The sequence below is a fragment of the Rousettus aegyptiacus genome, unplaced genomic scaffold (genome assembly GCF_014176215.1).
Source record: "Rousettus aegyptiacus isolate mRouAeg1 unplaced genomic scaffold, mRouAeg1.p scaffold_m13_p_5, whole genome shotgun sequence".
Lineage (NCBI taxonomy): Eukaryota > Metazoa > Chordata > Mammalia > Chiroptera > Pteropodidae > Rousettus > Rousettus aegyptiacus.
In genome coordinates, this window is record NW_023416308.1 from 5,203,421 (window position 1) to 5,228,611 (window position 25,191).

Here is a 25,191-nt window from a genome sequence, read left to right on the forward strand (position 1 = left end):
GATCCGGGTGCTGGTTACATAGATGTGTTATGTTTGGGAAGATTCATCGAGCTGCACTTTCACGACCTGTGCCCTTCTCTGTCTGCATGTCACATGTCCATAAAAAAGTTAAATTAATATAACGTGAATGAATACGTCCTTACCATTAAACAGTTTGAAATGTTCTAGAAATATTGTGACTAAAAGGCTTCCTTTCTATCCCTTTGGCCAAATCCTTTCCAGAGGGAACCAGTGTTTGTGGTTTGAAGTCTTTCAGATAAGAGTTTTTATTCATTGTGGTTTTTTTGTTTGTTTGTTTTTAATTGAGCTACACCTGCAGTAAAGTGCGCATTTCCTAAGTGCCCAGTGTGATGAATTTTTACATATGTATGTACTGTGTCACCACCCCCCAAATCCAGACATAGGACATTCCAGCTCCCAGAGCTTTCCCTAGTACCCTGTCCCTGTCAACACCCCCAAGAGTAACCATTTTTTTTTTTTTACCTCTAGCACCGTAGGTAAGTTTTACTATTCTGGAACATCATAAAATTCCTTCCAGACTTTTTTTTTTTTTAAATAAGATTTTAATTTTAGAATTTACAGAAAAATTGCAGAGTTCCCGTATACCCCTCACCCACTCCACCGAATATTAGCATCTTCCGTTACTGTGGGACGTTGGTCAAAACTAAGAAATAGACACAGTACGTTACTGTTGATGAAACTCTAGGCTCCTTCTGGATTTCACTGGCTTTTCCACTGTTGTCCTTGTTTCTGGTCCAGGATTTATTCCAGGATACCACGTTGCATTTCCCAACTCCTCTCACGCCCCCTCACATGCACACACAAATATACATTTTTTTTTTCACATTAACATCATACCACACACATACACACACGCACATATAAATAACACTTTTTCACATTGATGGCACATTACATGTCCCCCTGGCCACCTGGGCCTTTCTGCTCTACAATGTGCCTGCAGTCCTTTCCAGAAGTCCCTGGCCCTCACCTCGCTGACGAGGATGGGATGTGCGTCTTCCCATCCGTAGACGAACGAGGGGCTGGTGGCAGAGCCAGGTCACGCAGCGGGCACATTTAATACACGCTTTGAGCACGAGTGGAGCAGGAGTGCCAAGAACAAGACAGAAAACCGATGACAAACTTTTTTTTTTTCAGAAAGGATTAGATGTATTTTTAAAAAAGGATTAAAATAATCACCGTGGGGCCACTGGGACATTGCGGGATGTTCTTCCTCCAGTTTGGCTGTTTCGAGCTGTTATCTTTCATTTCATATGAGGAGGTGGGAGTCTGCATCTTTTCATTTTTTGGGCCTTTTAGAAGTTTTAAGGGAGCCCCAGCTGGGAGCATTTGAAAAAATTTCTTTCCTTTGCAGCCTTTTCTTCTTCAGCTCCCTGAATTCAAGTTTAAGCCATTGTATCCTACCTTGTAAGGTAAAAAGGAACCCCTTCTCTATACAGTTGTTTTACAAAACACTTCAGCAGGTCAAATGAGATCACATATTAATATTGGTAAATTAAAAGTTAATCTAGCAACATATTTATATTTAGGACGGAGCCTGGCACAGGGAAGTGCCGTAGAAGCGCTCACTGGGAAACCCTGGGAAGCAACTGGCTTAGTGAGTCCGTTTGCTTTGGGGTGTAATACCCCTTTAAGGGGTGGTGGTGAGGTCAGCTGTCTCCAGATAGAACAAAGGCATACCAGCAGCCCCTGCCAGCCCAAAGTGGGGTGGCTGATAGACTCTGTCATAAGTGATAGTGCCTATCTCCTTGTGTCAGGGCCCCCAGGCGTCAGCGAGCATGGCCAAGTGGGAGAGGCGGCTCCTGTACTAAGTCAGACCTGGGCAGACCAAGCCTTGTGCTTAGTGGAGGCGGGTCAGCCACGTGTGTATCGAATGCAGCCTGGGCAAGCAGTGTCCGCAGACCGTGCCTTGGTTTCCTCATCCATGAACTGGGGACATTCGTGGTCCCTCAAAGCGTTCTTGTGAGATTTGAATAAGTTAACTAATACATGTAAAGGGCTAGGACACTGTTGGGCACACAACGAGTGTTCATAAATGTCACCTCTTATTCCAGAGTGCTGGCTGTCACTCATGTCCAGGAAGATGAGGGTAAAGGGGGTACTATCTTCGAATGTGAATTCATTTTCTCTCCTTTTCCCGAACACTTTCTTTTTAACGACTCCATCTCTCTCTTGGGTACCCAGACCAAGATCCTCAGTCATCTTTAGTCTGCTTCATTGGCGACAGAGTCTGTCTATTTTGCCTCTAAAATCAGTTGCAAATCCATTTCCTCCCATCCTGCCCCGATCTGGCCTATTGCAGGAGCTCCTGATTGGTTAGGGGCCTCTCCTCTCTTGCCTGTCCCCTGCTGCCCTTCACACACTCCCGCTCCAAATACGTCCCCCCACGCCCAGCTCTGATGATGACGCACACGTGTCCCAGAACACTCCATGCTCCTACTGCCGCAGAAAATCTCCTCCTAGGCTTGACAGTGAAGACCTTTTTCAACTTGACCCTGACCTACCAGAATGGTGCAGTGATTGAAAGCTGGGTTCCAGGTCAACCCCTCCACTGCCTTGACTGTGGGGCCCTAGAGCAAGGGACTTAACCACCTTAAACCTCAGATTCCTTACTTGACGAATGGAGGAAACAAAGTGCTGACCTTAGGAGATTGTTTCCAAGGTAAATCTTGATAATCAGGGTGCTAATGGTGGAAGCTAACATTTATCGCGTGCTTACTCTGCCAGGGGCTGTTCCAAGTGCCCTCCGCGTGGTCACTCATGCAATGCATGTAAATGGCTTTGCGCGGTGCCAGGCACAGAGCACGTGAGTTCACACGTGTGTGTATGTGGTTACGATCGGTTACCTTTCCACCCTCGTTTCGCACTCCAGCCCCACCTCACCCTCGGGGTCCCTCATGCAGAGCTCGCGGGGGACGATACTCTGTGACACTTGTTGGATACATTTCACTCATGGAGTTGTTCCTGCTTTCAGCGATGGCTTCACAGAGGAGGACAGACACACACCAGCTGGCTGAGTGTGAGCGGGCATGAGCTGGGGCCCGGAGGGGACATTAAAGCTTGTGCTGGATCCTTGGGGGTAGGGAACGAGGCCCGGGGAAAGCAGGCCTGCCCATCACAGCCACCACCCAGCCGCTGCACTGCGCGCTCGCCCAACTGAGGGCCCCAAGTAAATCAAATCATCGCGGTCCCACTGTGCTGAGTGCTTTGCCTGTCATCTTATGTCATCCTCATAAGTACACCGTGAGGAAGGAGCTACTATGAGACCCATTTCCAAATGAGGAAACTGAGGCTCAGAGAAGGGCAGTCGCTCTGCAGGGCCCCGCTGCCAGGGCCTGTCAGACTCCATCTCTGCTTTTCCTTGCCCTGGTATTTAGGACTTGGGGATCCGGACCCAAGCTCTCCCCACTTCCAGGGAGCCCAGAGGTCGGATCCAAGCCCTAGGCAGCCAGACAACCCTTTGGTGGCTTTTTCTCTCCTGGTATTTTTAGCCCTTGGTCATCTGCCTTGCCTGGGTGGGGTGCAGAAGCACCCGGACAATTCCATTTTTACTGGTGCCCTTCAGATACCCGCCTGCCCACCGCCACCCCCACCCGCTCCTGCAGGCTCAGCTGCCTTGGTGGCGTGCCTGGCATTCCGGGGCCATTGTTCCTCCCGGTGGGGCCTGCGCCCAGCGACAGCTGCTGCCCTGACCTCCCCCCACCAGTTTTTCCGCACTCTCCTCCACTCGCTTGTCGGAGCCCCTTCTCTGAGACCGGGGCACTGTGACAGCCGAACCTGTCACCGATGGCCTGCTCCGGGGCTGAGGGAGGCCGCGCTCCCAGCTCATTAGTCACCCGGCCCGAGGTTCTCAGGTGAAGGACCTTTCAGCACGTCTTCGGCTGACATGCCGCGTTGCCAGGCTCCTTCCTGGCACGGACACGGGTGTTCATGGGACCCTCATTCCGGAGCGGGAGTCACAGCCTCAGATCTACCCACATTTTGGGCCAGAGCATTCTTCGTCGTGGGGCAGGGGGTTGTCCCGCGCCTTTAGGACACTGAGCAGCATCCCCGGCTTCCACGCAGTGAATGCCATTCTCAACCCCTCCACCTCAACTATGTCACCAGATACTGCAAGCTGGCCCCTCGAGGGAGGAATTATTCCCGCTTGAGAACCGCTGACCTAGAGAAGTATTGCTGTGATGGAAGAAATGGGTTCTCTGCCAGTAAAAGGTCTGAGGTGGTTCAGAGGTGCTCAAGTCCACTGGCCGCCCTTCCTGCGGGTGTCTCCTGGGAAGCAGGGAAATTTGGAGTCAGGTCTGGGATAGAATGACACCTCTGCCACTTGCTAGCTGGACAGTGGAGGGCAAGTGGCTTTGCTTTGTCGAACCTCCCTTTTCTCATCTGTGAAATGGGTTGGCTGAGGATACCAATTGCATGGGGTCGCCGTGAGGCCGAACTGAGATAACGTTGAACCAAATACAGCTTAGCCTTTGCCACCGTCTTCATAAATCCTGTTTCTTAGGGTAATTTGTGCCCACCCTTGGGTGGAAAGGCAAGACTTTTCTGCTTGTGCCTTTTCTGTTCACTCTTAGGTAAAAAGACAGCCCCGTGGCCTTACTTCAGAATTTAGAATGCTCGGCCCCAAATGATCACTAAAATTCAAAAAAAACTTCTCCCCAGAATTCCTGTCGAGTCTTGTGTCCTCCCTCAGTGCAGGCCTGCAGTGAGCACGCAGCTGTGACAGTCACACTCCCGTGACTGCTCACCTGAGTGACTTCTACAACCTCCCACGGGTCTCACTGCTTCCCGTCCTTGGCCTTCAAGAGTCCACTGGCACGTGGCGGCCAGAGAGACCTTTTCAAAGTCAGTTGTCACCACTTGAACTTTTAAAGCGTTGCCCACTTTCTTAGGATAAAGACTCTTCTGTCTTGATCTAGGTCAGAGTTTCTCAATGTCACCATGCCTGGTCCTAGAACTTTCTTTTTGTCTCAGGTCTCCGAGGACACCTACAAAGGAGGAATGGCAGATACGTGGGACGTGGCACGTGGCATGCGCGCACCGCTCCCTAACCCAGCGCCCGTGGCAGATGTTGGTGATCAGTCACAGCACTCTCTCTTCCTGAGCCGTGGTGGCCAGCTCAGTTGGATTTGGCAGGGAAGACGAGCTGACATCTTTGGCCTCTCCAGCCTGATTGGGGGCGGGGGACAGAGGGTGAGGTCACTGGAGATAATTGACATTCGGGGCCAGATAATTCTTCTTTGTGGAGGGCCGCATTGGAGGATGTCAAGTGCCATCCCTGGCCTCTTCCCACTAGACACTACTCAGTTGTGACAATCAGAGATGTCTCCAGACATTGCCACATGTCCCCTGAGGGCTTACAATTGCCCTGTCTGAGAACCCCTGGTCTAGTTAAGGTTCGTTCATTGTTCCCCAACTCCTCAGGTGAGGGCCTCCAGCCCTGGGCTCCTCCCTCACCAGCCGCAGCTGCATTTCACACTGACTCGTCTGATGATTTGACGAGCAGATATCTGACTCCTGCTTTGGCCGTAGCGCCACAGGGCAGAGACTGTACCTGTCTTGCTCTCCATCTTGCCCCAGCACCCAGCACAGTGCCTGGCGCGTAGTAGGCACTGAATAAATATTTGTCGAGTGACTGAATTATGCTCTGTTGCAGCATTCACTGCATGCTGCCTTATTGTCTTAATTAGTCCCCTTTCCTCTAGAACCTTCCAGGACGGAGGCCCGAATTCATCCATCCTCCTAGGACCCTTGGTCCTGGCACATAGTAGGTGATCGCTATAGACTTGTTCCATGAAACTGAATTCAAAACGAACTGAAGATGGTCCCAGAGTGAGTCCAGAACACACGTGGGAAAGGCCTGGACGAATTTCCTGAGCAGTGTCTCTGGGGGCTGATGTCACTTCTCACACCCAACCCTACCTGCCCAAGGCTTCAGGCTGGACCCCCTCTGGTTGACTAAGAGAGCATCAGGGTGACAGCCCTCAGGGGGATGTTCTTGGGTGTGAATGCCACTCTTTATTCCCTGCCCCAGTCACGCTAGAGAGGTCAAGGACAATGTCAGCGCGTCTCCACCAGCTTCAGTTGGGCATGGCCATCCTGGCTTGATGAGAGTGCTGTGATCGATTAGCAATGTCTTCCATGGGTGCTAGATTAGGGAGTGGTGCGCGCATGCCACGTGCCATGTATAATTGCTATTCCTCCTCTGTAGGTGTCCTCGGAGACCTGAGACAGAAAGTTCTAGGGCCACATGTGGTGAGGAGAATAGGAGAGAATTTGAGGGTTGGGACACACAATGGAGCAGTTTCATTTCCCCAGGAAAAGCCAGACAGAAAAAGCCAAGTGTGCCCTGTTCTCTTGGGCGACTTTCAACAAGGGAACAGGAGCCTGAGGGATTACGGGGGTTATGTACTAATACCTCTGCATCCTGGCCAGGGGCCAGGGCATTTTACAAAGAACAAAAATAGACTGGCGAAATGAGAAAGACAAAGAGGGACGGATCGTGGAGCCTGCTCTGGAATGAAGGTGCGAGGCCAGCCAGGGCCCCTGAGGTGACTCATGGTTTTACAAGGGGACGGGCCTCAGGGAAGGGAATGCTTCTGCCTGCTGCAGTGCCCAGGACTGTGCTCAGAGTAAACGAGGAGGCGTTGGTACAAATGGAGAAAGCCAGGCCGATCTGCATCCTAAACAGACGGCTGGGACCCCTGGATCAGTGGGGAGGGCTTTGGGCTACAGGTGACAGAAAACGGTTAGTAGCTGCTTAAATGAATGGGAGATTATTTTTCTCTCACGACGAGGAGTTTGGGAATGATAGATGGTTCCAGGTTGTTCAGTAGCTGGGCGTGGTCAGGGATCCTGGTGTTGTTTCTGTGATTCTGTTGACTTTCCCATCATGCTCCCAAGCTGGTGTCCACAGACCCAAGTACCGTTGTCACACCTCCACATTCAAGGCAGGAGGCGGGGGTTAGGGGTGGGGGTCGGGCAGGAGTAGTGTTTCTTTGTGCGCACATCTACTTTGTTTAAAAAAAAATTATTTTCCAATTAGAGTTGACATATAATATTATGTTAGTTTCAGGCGTACAGCACAGTGATTAGACATTTATATGTCTTACAAAGTGCTCACGCCGATAAGTCTAGTACCCATCAGATACCATACATCCTTACGATATTATTGACTATATTCCCTATGCTGTACTTTGCATCTCTGTGACTGTTCTTGTACCTATCGGTTTGTACTTCTTAATCACTTTCACCTTTGTCGCCCATCCTCCCCAACTCCCTCCCATCTGACAACCATCCATGTGTTCTCTTTACTGATGAGTTTGTTTCATTTGTTCAGTTATTTTGTTCGTTAGATCCCACATGTAAGTGAAATCATGTGGTATTTGTCTTTCTCTGTCTGACCCATTTCACTGAGCATAATACCCTCCAGGCCCATCCTATTGTTGCAGATGTTAAGCTTTCATTCTTTTTATAGGGCTGAGTAATATTCCATTGTATATATGTACCATGTCTTCTTTATCCATTCATCATTTGATGGGTACCTAGGTTGCTTCTGTATCGTGGCCATTGTAAATAATGCTGCAGGGAACAAAAGGGTGTGTACATTTTTTTGAACTAGTGGTTTGAGTTTCTTCAGATAAGTACTCAGAAGTGGAACTGCTGGGTCGTATGGTACATCTACTTTTTAATTTTTTGAGGAGCACATCTACTTATCAGGGAGAAAAATACCTTCCCCAGAAGCTCCCAGGAGACTCCCCATACATTTCGTTGGCCAGAACAAAGTAAGGTGCCCATGTCTAGACCAAGCCTTGACTACTATTTGAGGTCAAAGCCTCTTTGGCTAAATCCTAAACATAATCAAAGTTCTGTTGGCAAGAAAAGAAGAAGGCAGACAGATTTGGGGTAGGCTCGAAATAGTGTCTACTTGTCTCTCCCCCCACCCACATAGCTAAGGTAATATTTCCCCAAAATGTATAGTGGAATACAAAGTGTTCTATAACCAGAACTTTTTATAGCCAAAGAGTGAGTCTGGTTAAGTAGGGTCATAGTTTCAGAAGTTCTCAGCGTCTTTCATAATAACAATTAGCACCGACTATTTGCCAAGCACTGTATCAATTGCTTTATTTCTATCATCTCATTAAATCTTTATAATAACTCCATGGGACAAGGAAGTGGAAACCAAAGAAGAGGGCAGAGCCAGGATTTGAACCCAGGACTCAGATTCTAGACCACTATGCTGTACCATACTGCAGAGAGCAAACGTTTACTAAAATGGACGCATTGTTCCTTGCTGGGGAGATATTTGGCCAAGGCTGATAGCCTGCACGTTTCCTCCCTCCCCCTAGACTCCCCCTGGCTACTGGGAGAAAAATTCAAATTTAAACATCATGTCCTCGAATGGACTTCCCAAAATTGAAGTCTACCCCTGTTACTTACTCTTTTTCACAGCACCCTGTTCTTTTTCAGAGCACTTACCGCAGTTTTAAATTAGGTATTTGAATTTATTTATGTGTTAAGCATCTGTTTCCCCTGCTAGAATATCAACTCTGTGACGGCTGAGAGATATTTATCTTTTTTCTCTGCCGTATCCTCAGCACCTAGAACCAGGCCTGGCAGACAGTAACTGCTCAATAAAAATATCGAGTCAGTGAACCAACTTGACTTGGCCAGTCCATTCCCACTTTCTATAACTGAAAGTCTGGGTGAAAAGTCTGAGTGGAAACTGTATTTGACATTCTTGTGTTGTGGGGTGAGTTGGATAAAAGAATACATGCTAAACACAACACCCAAGAAAAGTCGTGGACTTGAACTGACCCCAGGGGAGCTGGAAACTCCAAGAAGGATCCCTGAGGGGTTGACTTTGAATTACAGCTAATTTCCAACGAGGTGAGTTTTGGCCAAATTTCTCAGGAGGAGAAATCCATTTATGTGAGAGATGAACTCTGACTGAATCAGGACCCCCACATTTGAGAGCCTGAGCCCCGTTTCCTTCTCAGCCCCTCTTCCAGCCTGAAAAATTCCCCAGAGACCTATGTGGTTGCCCAGAGGAAAACATGGAGGCCTCACTCCTGACAACCTTTCCACCTGGTTCCTTTACAAACTCTCAGGTTTAATCACTTGAAATATATCTGGGACAACTGCGGAGCGCTGCGGTTCCTCAAACTTCCCAGCAGGGGGCGATGCTAGTTTAGGGCTCAGCACCACTGTCTTCTCCAGGCAAGTGAAGGGAGCAGATCTGGAAAGGGAGAGGGACATCTTTTCTGCCACCTGCCCCTCACCAGGCCTGCCAGCTTCATCTCATACACACCACATCGGAAAATCAGAAGGGCGAGGACGAAAGTCTTCGTGAAGGAAAATCATTTGCTTGTTTATATTCGTTCATTAATTCCTCAGACATTTATTGAGCTTCTATGCCGCAAGCCCTATTCTAGGTTCTGGGAATCAGCAAGGAAGAAAACACAAAAATTCTTGCCCTCACGTCGCTGACCTTCTGGCTGGCAGGGGGTGGGGCGAAGGAAATCATAGACGATAAACGTAATAACTAAGCAAATTCCATATTAGGTAAGAAGTCGATAGGTTCTTCCATGGACTAAAAGAGGGAACTATACGTAGTAAGAGTGAAGAGCGAGTGTGAGAGAGAGGTGTGCGGGGACAATTTTGAAAGGAGGGGTGAGGGAGGGCTCCTGGAGAAAGTGACATTAGAGCAAAGTCTTGAAGAAAGTGGAAGATACCTGAGGAGGAGCTGCCAGGACGGAGGTGAGGGAGGAGCGGGCTGTCAGGTTATTTAGTTTTAAAAAGTGCAAAGTAATATCCACTTCTTGTCGGAAAACTAGATGTTGGAAAAGAAAAATATGATTTGTAATTCCTACCCGGAAATAACAACTGTTAATATGTCGTGGTCTATTTTTAAGCATATATGTATATAAATACACAAATAATACAGTATACACACACACACACACTGTACTATCTATATTACAAAATAAGGTCATTCCATACATACAGTTTCATAACCACTTGCTTATTTACTAATATAACCAGATCATTTTGTGTCAATAAATATTGATGCACATCATTATTTTAGCAGCTGTAGAATGTCCCATTGTATGGATGTCCCGATTCTGTTCATCCATCTTCAGCGTTTAATGGGCATTTAGGCTTTTTCCCACTTTTCTCCATTATAAATGGTGATGCAGCCCCCGTTCTTGTAACATTTTTCGTTGTGCAAGTATCTGATTCTTTCCTTAGGGTGAGCGTCTATAAGCAGAAACGCTGGACAAAAGGTTGCGTGCACTACGAACGCTTTAATATGTGAGACCTGTGTGTGTCTCGAGAGGGCCTTTGGGAGGGTTTCAGGGGTACCCTACAGTGGCCCAAGGATGTACTTCTTGGTATGAAATTGTCTTTTTCGAAGAAAAATACCCGACTGGAAGCCTGTCTCTAGGGGCTGGCCATATGGGTAATTTTTATTTTAATTTTCTTCTTTATGCATTTCTATATTAAATTTTTTATTTTGAGCATGCATTGCTTTTTATATTAATTGTTCTCACAAAAGAAATATGTGCTTTTTATAAAAACCAAACACAAGAGAAGTATGTAAGGAAGAAAGGGAAGGTCCACGTGTCCCCAGAAGCTGCCACACTCTATTTGGTGTGTCCAGCTTTCAGACGTGTCCGGCCCCTGTCCACGTGTCTGATTTTTATTGACACATCCCTCCTCGCTGCACAACGTCGGTTCCAGCTACACTGGCCGCCTTGCCGTTCCTCAGACACGCCAGCCTCAGGGCCTTTGCACCAGCCGTTCTCGCTGCCCGGAGCCCTTCTCCCACATCTTCACACAGTTGACGCTTAGTTATCTCTCCTGTCTCAGCCCAAATGTTCCCCCCTAAGAGAGGGGCCTCTCCTGGCCACCCAGAGTAGAGAAGTCCATGAGGCAGATGCTCCAGCAGGAGCCCAGTACTGTGGGAAGGCAAGGGGACTGGCGGTGGCCAAGATCCTGGGTCCTTGGGATTTGGGACGTGTCCGTGAGTGAGCTATGTGGACAAAACCGGGACCCAGGACCCTCCTCCAAGGAGACTCCCAGGTGAGGCGACTTTGACCAACACATCTATCTGTAGGGTCTGCCAAGACCTCAGTAGACGTTTCACGATGTGTTTTGAGATCAGCGGTAAGATTCACAGCAGCGTCTTTGGTTTCCAGCCATATCTGTGCTTTACTGGAGTTGTAGGGAAAAGAAAAGGTCTTTCTAAAGTTTTCTGATAGAAGAAATATATGCTCAGAGCCAAAGAATGTTAGAAAATGCAGACAGCATAAAGAGGAAAGAATTATCCGGAGCCCCCACCCCGAAATGAGCACGGGTAACGTTTCTTCTAGACTTGCAGTTCAGACACAGGCACTCCCGTCCCCATACTGTACATGTTGCTTCTTTTCTGCATTTTCTTTTACACTTAATATATGTCACGAACACCCCTGCACGTCAGTAAATATCGCAGATTGTCATCTCTTTTAAAGGTTGCACAGTAGTCCATAGCCATTCAAGCATTTATTTACAAACCCCCTCTTAATGGACCTCTAGGCTGATTGCAATTTTTGTCTGAATGTAAGACATTCTCTATCGCTATCCTTCTATCTTATCTGACTCCTTCTTTAGAATTAATTCGTAGTAGTGCAATTGTGGGATAATGGCACTTTTAAAAGAGATTTGATGCATAGGACCAAACTGCCTTCCAGAAAGATGCTAATTTACACACTCACCAGCAGTATATATTATCCCAACACCCTCGCTAAAGCGTACTTGAGAGATTGAATATATTTCCGAAAGTGCTTTTTAGTCATTTTTATTTCTCCTCCCCCTTTTCATCCTCATTCTTATATTGCATTGCATGTTTCTGTCATTTTCCCATGTAAAAACTCAACATATTTCAGTTATTTTTGCAACTATATTGCAAATATCTTTCCAGTTTTCTGTTTGTCTTTATTGTATGTCATTTTTTGGTGGTAAAATATACATAGCATAAAATTCCCCATTTTACCCATTTTAAGTGCACAATTCAGTAGCATTAAGTACATTCACAGTGTGGTGCCATCCAGCTCCAGAACTTTTTCATCTTCCCAGACGGAAACTTTGTGCCTGTTAAACATTAATTCCCCATTTCCCCCTTCCCTCAGCCCCTGGCAACCTCTGTTCTTTCTGTCTCTATGAATTTGACTCCTCTAGGGATCTCATGTAAGTGAAATAATATGATGTTTGTCCTTTCGTGACTGGATTATGTCACTTAGCATAATGTTTTCAGGGTTCGTCCATATTGTAGCCTATGTCGGAATTTTCTTCCTGTTTAAGGCTGGATCATATTCTATTGAATGGATATACCACATTTTGTTTATCCATTCATTCATCAGTGAGCACCTGAGTTGTCTCTACCTTTTGGCTGTTGCGAATAATATTGCAGTGAACCTGGTGTACAGATACCTGTTTGAGCCCCTGCTTTCCATCCCTTTCTGTGTATGCCCAGAAGTGAATATTTGTAACTTTGCTTTTTAACTTTATGACTCTTATTCACATGCAGACGTTTTAAAATTTAAATTATTTATTTATCTTCGTGAGAGATAATTCGTGGGATCATTTCTATACGACTTAAAAATAATTCTAGGTCAGGGCTCTGTTTATTCACTCCTCTGTAACAAACCACCCCACAACTCAGTGGCTTGGAAAAACGACAGTCATTTTGCTTCTAAATCAGCAATTTGGACAGGACTCAGTGGAGTCAGCTTGTCTCTGCTCCCTGGGGCTTCAGTTGAGGCTGCTCAACTCAGGGTGGGAAGACCCACTTCTAGGATGGATGTGACTGGCATCTTGGTGCTAACTGCTGGATAGAAGCTCAGCCAGGGCACCAGACTGAGGACTTGGCTTTGGCTCCTCTCCGTATGAACCTTTTCAGGGGCTACTTAGGCTCCCTCACAGTATGGTGGCTGGGTTTCAAGAGTGAGCGTCCCAAGAGATCAAGGCTGCCGTGTATGATATTTTTGTGACTTAGCCTCGCAAGTCACACAGCCTCAGAAGTCACGCTTTTGTGTACTCAGTTGGTCCAGGCAGTCATAAGGTCAACCAACATTCAAGGGCATGGGACATAGATCTCACCTCTTGATGGAGGACTTGCAAAGTTCTAGACAAGCACATAGGATGGGAAATAGTGTTGCAGCCATTTTTGGTAAATACAACCTTCCAGGTCTGCTCTCTGGCCACCAGAATTCACATCCCTCCCACATGCAAAATACACCCCCCAAGACCTCCCCAAAGTTGCATCGCATTACGGAATCAGGCTCAGTATCAAAACCCAGGATCTTGTTATCGAAATCAGGTCCATGTACAGACAAGGCTTCTCAGATACAACGCCTTGGGTACAGCAACTTGACTATCTTTCTTCTTGACCTGAAGACCTGTGAACTAAAATACGAGTTGCCTCTCACACCTGACGTAAGGTGGGGGGACAGGAATAGGATGATTGACAGAGATCCTCCCCATTCAAGGAGGGAGGAAAGGGGAGGTCGACAGCAATCCCTGGTTCATAGCCATTCTGATTCCAGCTAAACAAATGTTGGCAAGTATTGCCATTTTCTTGGTTAGGACCCAGTTTTTCTCCCCAGATGTGATTCTGAGCAATCCTTTTTTCCATAAAATATAGCCTGTTTGCAGCTGAGGGTTTTCTCCACTTGCTTCGTACCCAGAGAAGTTTGGGGACTCAGACCTCATTTCCTTGTGTACTGTCCCTGTTCCTTTTCGTTTCAGCTGGCACTGCTTCCACCACCACAGTTCAATTAAAAACTTGGTGGGTTTTCTAGGAATCTTGTTGAGGCTACAGTGAACGATGCCTTTAAGATTCTTAGAAGCCTTACTGTGTGATGGGAAGTACCCGTGTGGCATGCATGGCCTTAGACCCTGGAGGGGCTTTTGTCTACTTGAAAGGTTCTGTAGGGTACTGCGTAGATCCTTCTGGTGTCTTAGCAAAGGAACTGACAGCCCCACCTGGATTTGATATTGGACCTGAGATTCTTCTTTTCTTATTTCCTCCCTCCCTTTCTTCCTCCCTCCCTTCTATCTTTCTTTTTTCTTTTCTTGTCTTGTCTTGTCTTTTTTCTTTTCTTTTCTTTCCTTCCTTCCTTCCTTCCTTCCTTCCTTCCTTCCTTCCTTCCTTCCTTCTTTCCTTATCTTTTTTCCTTTTTTGCTACATCTCTTACCTCTTTTACTAAGTCAAATTTATTGAGATACAATTTATATATAGTAAAATTCACCTTTTTAGGAACATAGTTCTACAAGTTCTAACAAATGCCTATTGTTTAACTACCACTATAATTTAAGTATACAACATATGTATCACCCCAAAAAGTTCTCTTGTACTGCTTCGTAGTCATTTCTGTTACCCACCCCAGCCCCTGAAATCCTTCTTTTATTTTCTGTCCCTTTTTCAGAATGCCATGTGAGAAGAATCATATATATGGGGATTAGGATTTCATTGCTTGGATAGTCCATAATTCGTTTATTCGTTCACCTATTGATAGATATTCGGCTATTACGAATAAAGCTGCTACAGATATTGGTGTACAAGTCCTTGTATGGATGTATGTTTCATATTAGTGTCCCATAGTTGCCGTAACAAATTACTGTCAATGCAGTGCCTTAAAACAAATTTATTCTTTTATAGTTCTGGGGATCAGAAGTCCAAATGGTGTTCACTGGGCTGCAATTGAGGCATCATCGGCATATTTGCTTTCCTTCTGGAGGGTCTAGGGAAGAAGCTGTTTCCTTGTCTCTTCTGTTTTCCAGAAGTCACCTGAATTTTTTGGCTGGCGGCACCTTCCTCTATCTTTAAAGGCACCGTTGGTCAGTCAGGTCTTCTCAAGTGGCATCACTCTGACACTCCTGCTTCTCTGTTTCACTTAGTAATCCCTGCGATTGCATTAGGCCACCCAGATAATCCAGGACACTCTCCCCATCTCAAGACCTTTAACTTAATCACATCTGCGAATTCCCTTTTACCAGGTAATGTAGCGTGTTTAGCGCATGGGCTTCTCTGTGGCGGGGCATGATTCTGCCTCCCACAGCTTCCTTGTCTCTTGAGTAAATACTTAGGAGCAGAATGGCTGAATTGTTTGGCAGTTGTATGTTTAACTTTTAAAGAAAAAGCCAAACAATTTTCCAATGTGATTGTACTATTTAAAATTCCCATCGGCACACTTTGAGAATTCCAGTTCCTCCCCATCCTCACAAATATTTGAAATGGTCAGTATATTACATTCCAACGGCTGCGGTAACGAATTACCACAAGCTAGGTGGCTTAAAACAACAAAAATGTGTATTCGCGCAGTTCCGGAGGCCAGAAGTTCAAAATCGAAGCATGCGCAGGGTCAGTTCCTTCTGGAGGCTCTCAGTTCGAAGGCCTCCTTGCCTTTTCCAGTCTGTAGTGGCCCCAGACATTCACTGGCTTGTAAATGCGTCACTTCGAGCTCTGTCTTCACACGGCGTTTGCCTCAGTGTGTCTCTGTGTCGTCACATGGCCTTCTTACGGACGCCAGTCATTGGATCTAGGGCCCACCCTAATCCAGCACGACCTTACTGTAACTAATTAACACCTGCAAAGACCTTATTTCCAAATGAGGTTACCGTCTGAGGTTTCAGTGGACGTGAATTTTTGAGGGACACTCTTCGATCCAGTACACTTAGTTATTTTAATAGGTGTGTGGTGGCGTCTCACTGTGGTTTTAATCTGCATTTCCGTGACAACTAGTGATGCAGAACATCCGTTCGGGTGCTTATTTTCCATCGGCATGTCTTCTTGAGTCAAATGTCTGTTTAAATCTCTTGCCCAGTTTACAAATTGAGTTGTTTATTTTCTTATTACTGAGTTTTGAGAGTTTTTATATATTGTGGATACAAGTTCTTTATCAGATGTATGACTCACAAATATTTTTTCCCTGTCTGTGGCCTGTGTTTTCATTCTCTTAACAGTGTTATTTGAAGAGCAAAAGTTTTAAATTTTGATGAAGTACAGTTTACCAATCGTTTTATGGCTCCTGCTTTTGGTGTTATAGCTATGTAATATTTGCTTAATCCAAAGTCACAAAAATTTTTTCTTTCTTAGGAAGCTTTATAGTTTTATGTGTTTACATTTAAGTCTATAAACCATTTTGAGTTAATTTTCTTATATGGGACAAGGTATAGGATGTCTGTTCTCAGCATTTCTGAGCAACACTGTGCTTGAGATTATGGCCACTTTGATAAGACAAGGAAAAGAAATAAGAGATATTAGCATTGGAAAAAAAGAAGTAAAGTTTGCAGATTACATGATCATCTATGTAGAAAAATCGGGTGGAACTTATAAAAGTGCTACTAGAATTAGTGAGTTTAGAAAGGTTGCAGTATACAAGATGATTATACAAAAATTAATTGCATTTCTATAGGCAGGTAATGAACAACTGGAAAATGGAATTTTAAAAAACAATACAATAGCATCAGAAATAAGAAATATTTAGGAATAAATCTGACAAAAGATGTACAGGACTTGTAGACTGAAAACTATAAAACATTGCTGAGGTAAATTAAAAAAGACCTAAATGAATGGAGAGGTATGTTGTTCATGGGTCAGAAGACTCAATATGATTGAGATGTCAATTCTTCTCAAATTGAACTATAGATTCAATACAACCCTGATCAAAATCCCGGCAGGCTTTTTATAGAAACTGACAAGCTGATTCTAAAATTAATATGGAAATGCAAAGGACCTCGAATAGTGAAAACAATGTGGGAAAATAATAACAAAGTTGGAGAACTAACACTATCTGATTTCAAGACTTACTATAAAACTACGGTGTTCAAGAGAGTGTGCTGTTGGTGTAAAGACAGACAAATAGATCAATGAAAGAGAATGGAGTCCAGAAATAGATTTAAACATAAATGGACCACTGATAATCAACAAAAGTGCAAAGGCAATTCAGTGGAGAACAGATAGTCTTTGCCCATTCTAAATTGGGTTGTTTCTTTTATAATAAAATTGAATTTCTTTTTAAAATTGAGTTTTGAGAGTTTCTTTATCTACTTATCCTAGATACGAATCCTTCATAAGACTTGTGTTTTGCAAATATTTTCTCCCACTATGTAGCTTCTTGGCTTTTCATTTTCCTAACTGTCTTTGAAAGAGCAGAAGTTTTATATTTTGATGAAGTCTACTTTCTCAGTTTCTTCTTTACGATTTGTGTTTTGGGGTCTTATATAAATCTTTACTTAACTCCAGTCATGAAGGTTTTCTCCAAAGTCATCTAGAAGTTTTATAGCTTTAGGTTTTACATTTAGGTCTGTGATCCATTTCAAGTTGATGTTTGTATAGAGAGTTAGGTGTGTGTTGAGGGGTTTTTGTTTTCGTTTTGCATACAGATGTTTAACTGCTCTAGCATCTTTGTTGAAAAGGATTATCCTTTCTCTATTGAATTGCCTTTGTCCCATGGTCGAAAATCGATTGACCATGTATGAGTGGGTCTGTTTCTGGGTTCTCTGTTCTGTTCTATTGATCTGGCTGTCTGTCCGTTCACCAACACTGCGCTGTCTGGGTTACTGTAGCTTTATATTAAGTCTTGAAATCAGGTAATAAAAGCCTGAAGTCTTTTCTCAGTTGGAGAATTTTTTGCCATCTGGAGAGGCTGGGAATGAGAAACAGTTTTGTTTGTGAGCCCAGCAGGTCCTGGCTCCTTTATATTTAATAGTTCTGTAGTTGTCTTTCTCCTTTTCCATTTTATCGCAGGTAGCAAGAAAAGGCCAGATGACGCTCTCAATATTCAGCTCTATCACCGAGTTAATTACATACACTTCTTCTTTTCCACATTACCGCAGGTGACAAACTCTCTGCCAGTGCATAACAAGGTTTCTTTTTCTTTCAGTTTTAAAGAACGTTTTTCTTAAGTCCTCACTGACATACTCCTCAAAGCTCCATAGGCTTTTAGTGACTCCAAGGCCCTGGGAAGGTCTCAGATGTGTGGTTTGAGCTCGGAGTCTTTTGTGCAGTTTAATCCAGTGGAGCTGGAGCAGACCAGCAGGGGGACGTTGGATCCTGACCCCTTGTGTTTCTCTCTCCTGGAGTCCCGGGGCCTCTCCGTGTGGCCTTTTTGCATAGGCTAATTGTGGCTTCTTCACAGCCTGTGTGAATCCAGGTAATCACAAGCTCAGGAGATTTCAGGGGGAGGGGACATTGACTCCACCTCTTCATAGGCGAGTGGCAAGGTTTTAGAAGACCATTTGGTGATAGGAGATATTTTTGTGGCCACCTTTGAAAAATACAGTTTAACATGGTAAGGAGACTCTTCATTTATGATTTTTTTTTCTTTATGCCAAATAAAAATCTCTCATGTCTGAGAATAACTTAATGTATTTCCTCATTTTGTCCTTCTTGAGACTCCCTCTGGAGATTTAGGCAGCAAAATCAGTGAGATGCTGGAGGGAGCTCGCATAGATTATGAAAGCTGATTGTTAAATTTTCAAGACGTCTGCATGCCGGTTGTTACACATAGCAATTATTTTAAATTACATTATATAATCTCACACTTGAGTAGATTAAATTAAAAACAGGTTAATAAATACACAATACTCCTCGCTTCCTAATTATTTAATACATTTTACAGTTATTTACACTCTTGTGGTTAAACGGTCTGTCGTATCTGTATGGCAGAACTGCCATGTAATGGTGTGACACTGTGTGTCTCTTCCCAGCTCCACGTTCAGTGACTTTGCATTGGTAGCTGGAATTTGGCCATAATGGCTGTATTTACACCAGGAGAATTGGCAGTTGCTACAGATCAGGGCTTTGTGTGGTTAGTTGTCTAGCCCTATGACAGTGATGAAGGAAATCTTAATAATGCAGATTAAACTTTAAAGTGTGCTGTATTGTAGCCATTGCGTTGTGAATGGCACTAAAAGTTGGGGGAAATACTCTCTCAGTACTCAAGAACTAGTCAATTTAGTAAAAACGTTGCTCACATCACTGATAGACAAGTGAAGTTCTAATATTTGTCTTCATTGTTTCACTTTCACTTTGCTCATTAACATAGTCGGAAAATCTTCTAACATTTATCTTGGAACTACACTCATGGTCCTTGGTGTGCCACTCCATTTGTCAAATTATGGTTAACCTGCAATCACAGATGGATGATAGTTACAGAGTTTGGCAAAAATCAAGAAAACTTTATTATTTATTATAAAATTTCGTATTCATTACAATACTATGCTATGCATCCTTTATGTTAATAAAACTCATGATAAAATAACTTATATACGTACATACATTCATTGGGGGGGAGAGCCAGTTGTTACCAGCCCACAACTAATCAAATCTCACCATTGGAAGGCAATAGTTTTCATTTACTGAGGAATTAGCGAGTGTCAGAAAATAATAATAGCTGACAGTCAGCGAGTGCCAGCTCTGTGCCAGGTGCCGTTCTAAGTCCCCTATGTGTCATATCTTATTTAATCCTCATAACAACCCTGTGAGGTGGGTACTATTATCGTTACCATTTTCAGGATCAAATAACTAAGGCACAGAGAGGAAGAGTGACTTGCTCAGGGTCCCACAGCTGAGAACTGACAGAGCCAGGATTTAAAGCCACAGAATCAGAGCCCGTGTTCTCAGCTCCTACTCTTTGCTGCTTCTCTAAGGGCAGCGGGCTGTGTGCCCTGGAGAGTCATAAAATAATTGCAGTGATTTCGATGGCAATAACAACAATACGTTGTACCAGGCTCTATGCTAAGTGATGTCTGTGTCATGTCATGTAAGTCCCAAACATCCAATTTCTGCTATTGTCCCCATTTTGTAGGCAAGGTTACTGAGACACAGAGATTAAGGTCACTTGGCTGGAAATTGATGGGCTGGGAACTCAGATCTGTCTGAATTTAGGGCCTCAGCTCTTTCCCACACATTTTTAGCTCCGAATCAGGCTGTTCATCAATGATATGCTCCCAAATAGGAAACTGGAGAGACTGTGACCTTAGTAAAGCTCAGAACCATATCTTTGACCTTGACCCAGTTCTGGGACTGAACTTCTCTTTGGAACGTTTGCCTGTTGGGGCTTAATCTAGAGCAGAGGCCAGACTTGGCATGAAGACTTTACAAAACTGAGCTTCAGTGAGACCGAGCCCTCATTTTAAGGGCTGCACAAATCCAGCTGGGGCCTTCGGTCCTCTGTCTCTCTCCCCAGCTGCCTCCACGTGAGGCAGGGCAGCTGCAGAAGCAGAGAGAACCACGCAGCAGGCCTGGGCTGCAGGGAGTAAAGACAGGATCTCGGTGGAGACCGGGAGGGAGGGAAGCAGCGAGGCGGAGAGAGTCACAGGGCTCCATTAATTAATTAAGGGAGGGGTGCAGAGTAGGGCGGAATCCACAGAGGAAGCCAGCACTCCGTCTCCAGTTTATGGGTCATTTTTCTGATGGCAGTTCAGTTGCCCCAAAGAGTACAGCACCTCGGTCTGTTACCTCCTACAAGGAAAAGCAGCCCCCCATGGCAAACTGGGATGTGCCCCCTCCTGGCTTACAATAGAAAGAACTCCCTGCCCGGATCCCAGCGGCTGGCTTTGGCCGACTGGGGCGGTCATGGTGGGCTGCTCTGGAGCCACGTTGCTGGTTCGAATCTTGCCTCCGCTGTGTACCAGCTGTCTGACCTCGAGTGAGTGAGTTGTTGGCCTTTCTGTGCCTCAGCAGTGTCCTCTGGGAAATGGCCATAATGGTACCTTCCTCTTAAGGTTGGAACAAGGGTTAAATGCTTGAAACGATGCCAGACACTTAGTAAGCATTCAACGACTGATAGAGTCGGTTCTCCGTATCTGTGGGTTCCATATCAGTGGATTCAACCAACCACTGATAGAAAATATTCAGATAAATGTTACGTCGTTGATGACTTGTGTTATGTGGTTGGACCTATGATGATTGCGTCTGTATTGTACATGTACAGACTTTTTGTGTGTGTGTGTCCTTATTCCCTCAACAATGCAGTATAACAACTATTCAGACAGCATTTATATTGTATGAAACATTATAAGTCATCTAGAGGTGATTTAAAGTATATGGGAGAATGTGTGTAGGTTATATGCTAATACTACATTTTATATAAGGGACTTGAGTCCATGGAGTTCTGGTATCCTCAGGGGTCCTGGAAACAATAGCCTGTCTCTATTACGTACTAGTAAAGGATGGAGTTCTTGGTCCTGGGAAGGAGAAGAAAGAAAGAAAGGTGCCTCAGTTTACCATGGATTCCACATTTGACCCAGATCCTGTGGGGAGTGCAGGGTGCTGGTCAGGTGCCACTGATAAGAGAAATGCAGTGGGAGTGACAGTTATGGCAGACACTGAGGTTATCCACTGAAGGCACATCCGCCGCTTCTTCCTTGCAAGGGGCAACTGGGAAAGTTTTTCTTCCCTAAGAAGAGGAAGGGATGGAAAATCTCTCTGCTCTTAGGCTTTGATTATTTCCTCCTCTGAATGCAGTTGTGTGAAGGTGTGATGCCTGGAGCTGTGGCAGCCATCCTGTGACCACAAAGGGAGGGCCAGAAGAATAACAGAGATACGAGCCCAGTGCCCCGAGTATTTCTCAGTCCTCACACCAACCCTGGGAACCTCCTCCTTCAGATTTCTTGTCATATGAGAAAATTAACCCCTGTTGTTTAGGCCAGGGTTTGACAAATGTTTTCTATAAAGGACCATATTTTAAGTTAGCAGGCCATATGGTCTCTGTCGTGACCACTTAACTCTGCTGTTTTATCAGGAAATCAGCCATAGACAAATGTTAACAAATTATATGACTATGTTCCAATAAAATTTTATTTTCTAAAATTCACAGAAGGCCAAATTTACCCTGTGGGCTCTAATTTGCAAACCTTTATTTTTGGCCATGTTCGCTGAATTTACTGATACTGGAAGCCAAAGCATCTCCAGTGGAACCAGTATGGGCTGTCGTAGGGGGTCCATCCCAAACACAGCTATGCTCACAAGCCCTCATGCCACTGGTTGACAGCATCAGTTTATTTTCATCTGTCTACCAAGATTCATTCATTCAACAAACATCCAGTGAACACCTGCTATGTGTCAGGAACTATTTAAATGCTAGGGTACAATAGGAAATGTTGTATCCTACCCTTAGGGAGCTCTCATTATATAGTAATGTGAATCCAAGAAGGCTTCCTGGAAGAGGTGCTAAATTAGCTCCAAAGGGTGAGTAGGAGTTGGGAGGATGAAAGGCAAAGCATGTGGGGAAAGATAGGTAGGAAGACATTCCAGGCAAAAGTCTTAAGGTAGGAGGGGGCCCGGCACATATGTGAGGAATGGGGAGAGTGAGGCGAAGACTGAGGAGAGCGAGGCCAGAGGAGTCATGTGGGACCAGATCCCCTGGGGTCTGGTAGGCCACCGGCTTTCACACTGAATGAGATGGGGTTCCTGGAGGGTTTCCAACAGCGGAAGGCCTCAACTTATTGATAGCGGTTTGGACCAGAGTTGCAGCAGGGGAGTTGGGAAGGAGGGGGCCTTGAGAGATTTGACGGAGGTAAGATAGATGGAACTTGGGGATAGCGTAGAAGAGGGAGGGGTCACAGGTGGCGTGCAAGTTCCTGGTTCTTGACTATTCCGTTTCACCTCTGTTTAAGGAAATGGAGGGTAGAGCAAAGGGGGATTCAGAAAAATATTTTTGAGACCTTTATGTTCTGGATTTGTCAAAAAGAAAGGAGGAAGCCATAGAGAGGAGCTTAGACTTCTGCCCCATTGTCAAGCTTTGGCTCGTGTTTGTCCTGGAAAGTTAACCGAATCAGTTGGACCTCAGCACAATTTTCTTAATTTACAGCATTAGGCGAAATCTATAAATGTCAAGATGTGATGGGGATTGTCAAAGAGGCTACTACATCTGCAGTATTCTCCCTTAACTGCCAGAGGTGTTTGAAGACTGGGAAGACTTGGCCCAGTAGGAACTAGGCCTTGACCAAAAATGATGGGAACCATGTGTATGACAGGCAATCCCTGTGGCCGGTTCCAAACACTCTGTTTACCTGTTTTTAAATTTAACTTTAATATTTATGAAAATGTTGCAGGTACACTGAAGAAACATCAAGAAAAGAGGACAAAAATAAAAGTCCTTATATCTTATATTACTTGCACATGACTGCAAGTAACTGAAAACCCAAATGCTCATAACAAACTATAAAAGTTGATTTTAATATTTTTGTTTTTGTTCACAACCAGAGGTCCAGAGATTAGCAATTGTTTAAGTGACTTAACTGCATTAGGTCAGGTGTTTCTTTCATTTCTTGGCCTTTCCCCCATGACCACAAAATGGCTGCTGCAGCTCCTCAAGTCATCAATCACATCTGTGTTCCAAGCAAGAGGTAGGTAGCAAAATCTTTTCCAGAAATTCCCAGCAAGTTTCTGATTATGTCATTGGACAGAACTGTGTCTCATGACCAGTCCCAGCTGCAGAGGAGTCTGGGAAGGTGAGAGTTTTTTTGTCTGGTTTGGTTTGGTCCATTTGTTGGTTTTTAGTGTTTCAGCCTTTATAGTAGAAAGGCCAGGAAAAGGAGGCTGGGATAGGTGTTAAGTGGGTCAGCTCTTAGTATCTGCTATAGTCCCTGTCCCAAACCTCTTTCCCTGAACTTCTTTGAAGCAATCACTTTCAGCTCTTTTAATGGCCTCTCTTTTCCCTATGTATTAACTCTATTTTTCTAAATAAAATACTTATTCTGTAATTTCTTGATTTTTTTTTCCCATTCAGTTATCTATTGTCTCTCAACTATGGAAGGTAAAGATTTATCTTTCCTCAGCCCTCCCCGCACCTGCTCCACATGCCACACGCACATACAGACTCCCTCTCTTCATTCTAAGTATAGTTTTGGTACTACTTAATTTTTGAAATATATTTTATTGTTACTTCGCATTTAACATTTTAAAAATATTGAACCAGCAAAATTACCTTAGGTGACCGAAGTCAAGATCAACAGTGATAATAAACCATGTTAATATGTACCCTTGGTACGATGTGATAAAAATGACATTTTACCTCTGTGGTTTTCTTCCCAAAAACCTATTACCCAATCTAAGCATGAGAGAAACGTCAGACAAACCCCAATGAGGGACAGTCAACAAAATACATGAATAGTACTGCTCAAAACTGTTAAGGTCATCAAAAACAGGGATAGTTTGAGAAATTCTCAGCCAAGAGGAGCCTAAGGAGACATGACAACCAAATGTGCCTAGAAAAAGACATTAGGTGACACTAAGGACATCTGAACAGACCATGGACTTCAGTTCATGATCCTGTATCATGATCGGTCTATTAATTATAACCGATTTACCATATTAATATAAGGCGTTAGTGATTGGGGAGACTGGATATGGAGTATGTGGGAACTCTCTAAACTGTCAACACTATCAGTTTTCCTGTAAATCTAACATTTTTCTAGAAAGTCTTAAAATATTGAATTAATATGGAATGTTTATATTATATGATTATATTGTTCACAAACTACGCCTTGTTTACCAAGATTGTAACATTTTGTTTTTCCCAGAGTTAGCAATTGCCTCTCTTTTCTTATCTTTTTTTTTCTTTTTTCATCTTTTTTGGTGCTCTTAATAACAGCTCATCCCAGACTCTCTCCTAGTCACATAACTCTCTCAATATAATCAAGCACTTCGAGTAATTCATCAGTTTAATTTATTTTTCAGCTCCGAGCACTACTCCATTGTTCTCTTAATCCTCCCTCAGTCAGGTGTTTTTAATCTCTATGTCTCTGCTGGAGAATGACTCATAGAATTCATTAGAGAAGGAAATGAAACCAGTCACCCCTAACCACTGGACAGTCCTTTCTTTCCAGCATCTGGCTCTGCCCCCCAGATTCCTTTGTGGGGAGGAGTCAGGACTGAAATCGACAGGGCATTGCACTTTCTTGGGACTTGGCAGTCTTTTGTTCAGGACGCCCCTTTAGGCTGAAAAACAGCACTAATCACGGCTACCGCCCCCTGAGCGCCGTTTGGGCTCCAGGCTCTGCGCCAGGCACTTACATGCAGCAATTTAGTGGATTTATCACCTCGGGTGTGGCACATGCCTGTCCTGGTGAGGCACCAGTCCCCAGGGGGTGTGTTTTGCATCTACTAACTTTATTTAT

The 25,191-nt window shown here is 44.5% G+C and overlaps 1 protein-coding gene across 1 annotated transcript in view; it reads left to right on the forward strand.

Annotated features, from left to right (window-relative positions):
* The window catches only part of CUX2 (cut like homeobox 2), a 330,271-nt gene that overhangs the window by 1,815 nt on the left and 303,265 nt on the right, over positions 1–25,191 (forward strand). The gene's annotated exons all lie outside the window — the stretch shown is intronic.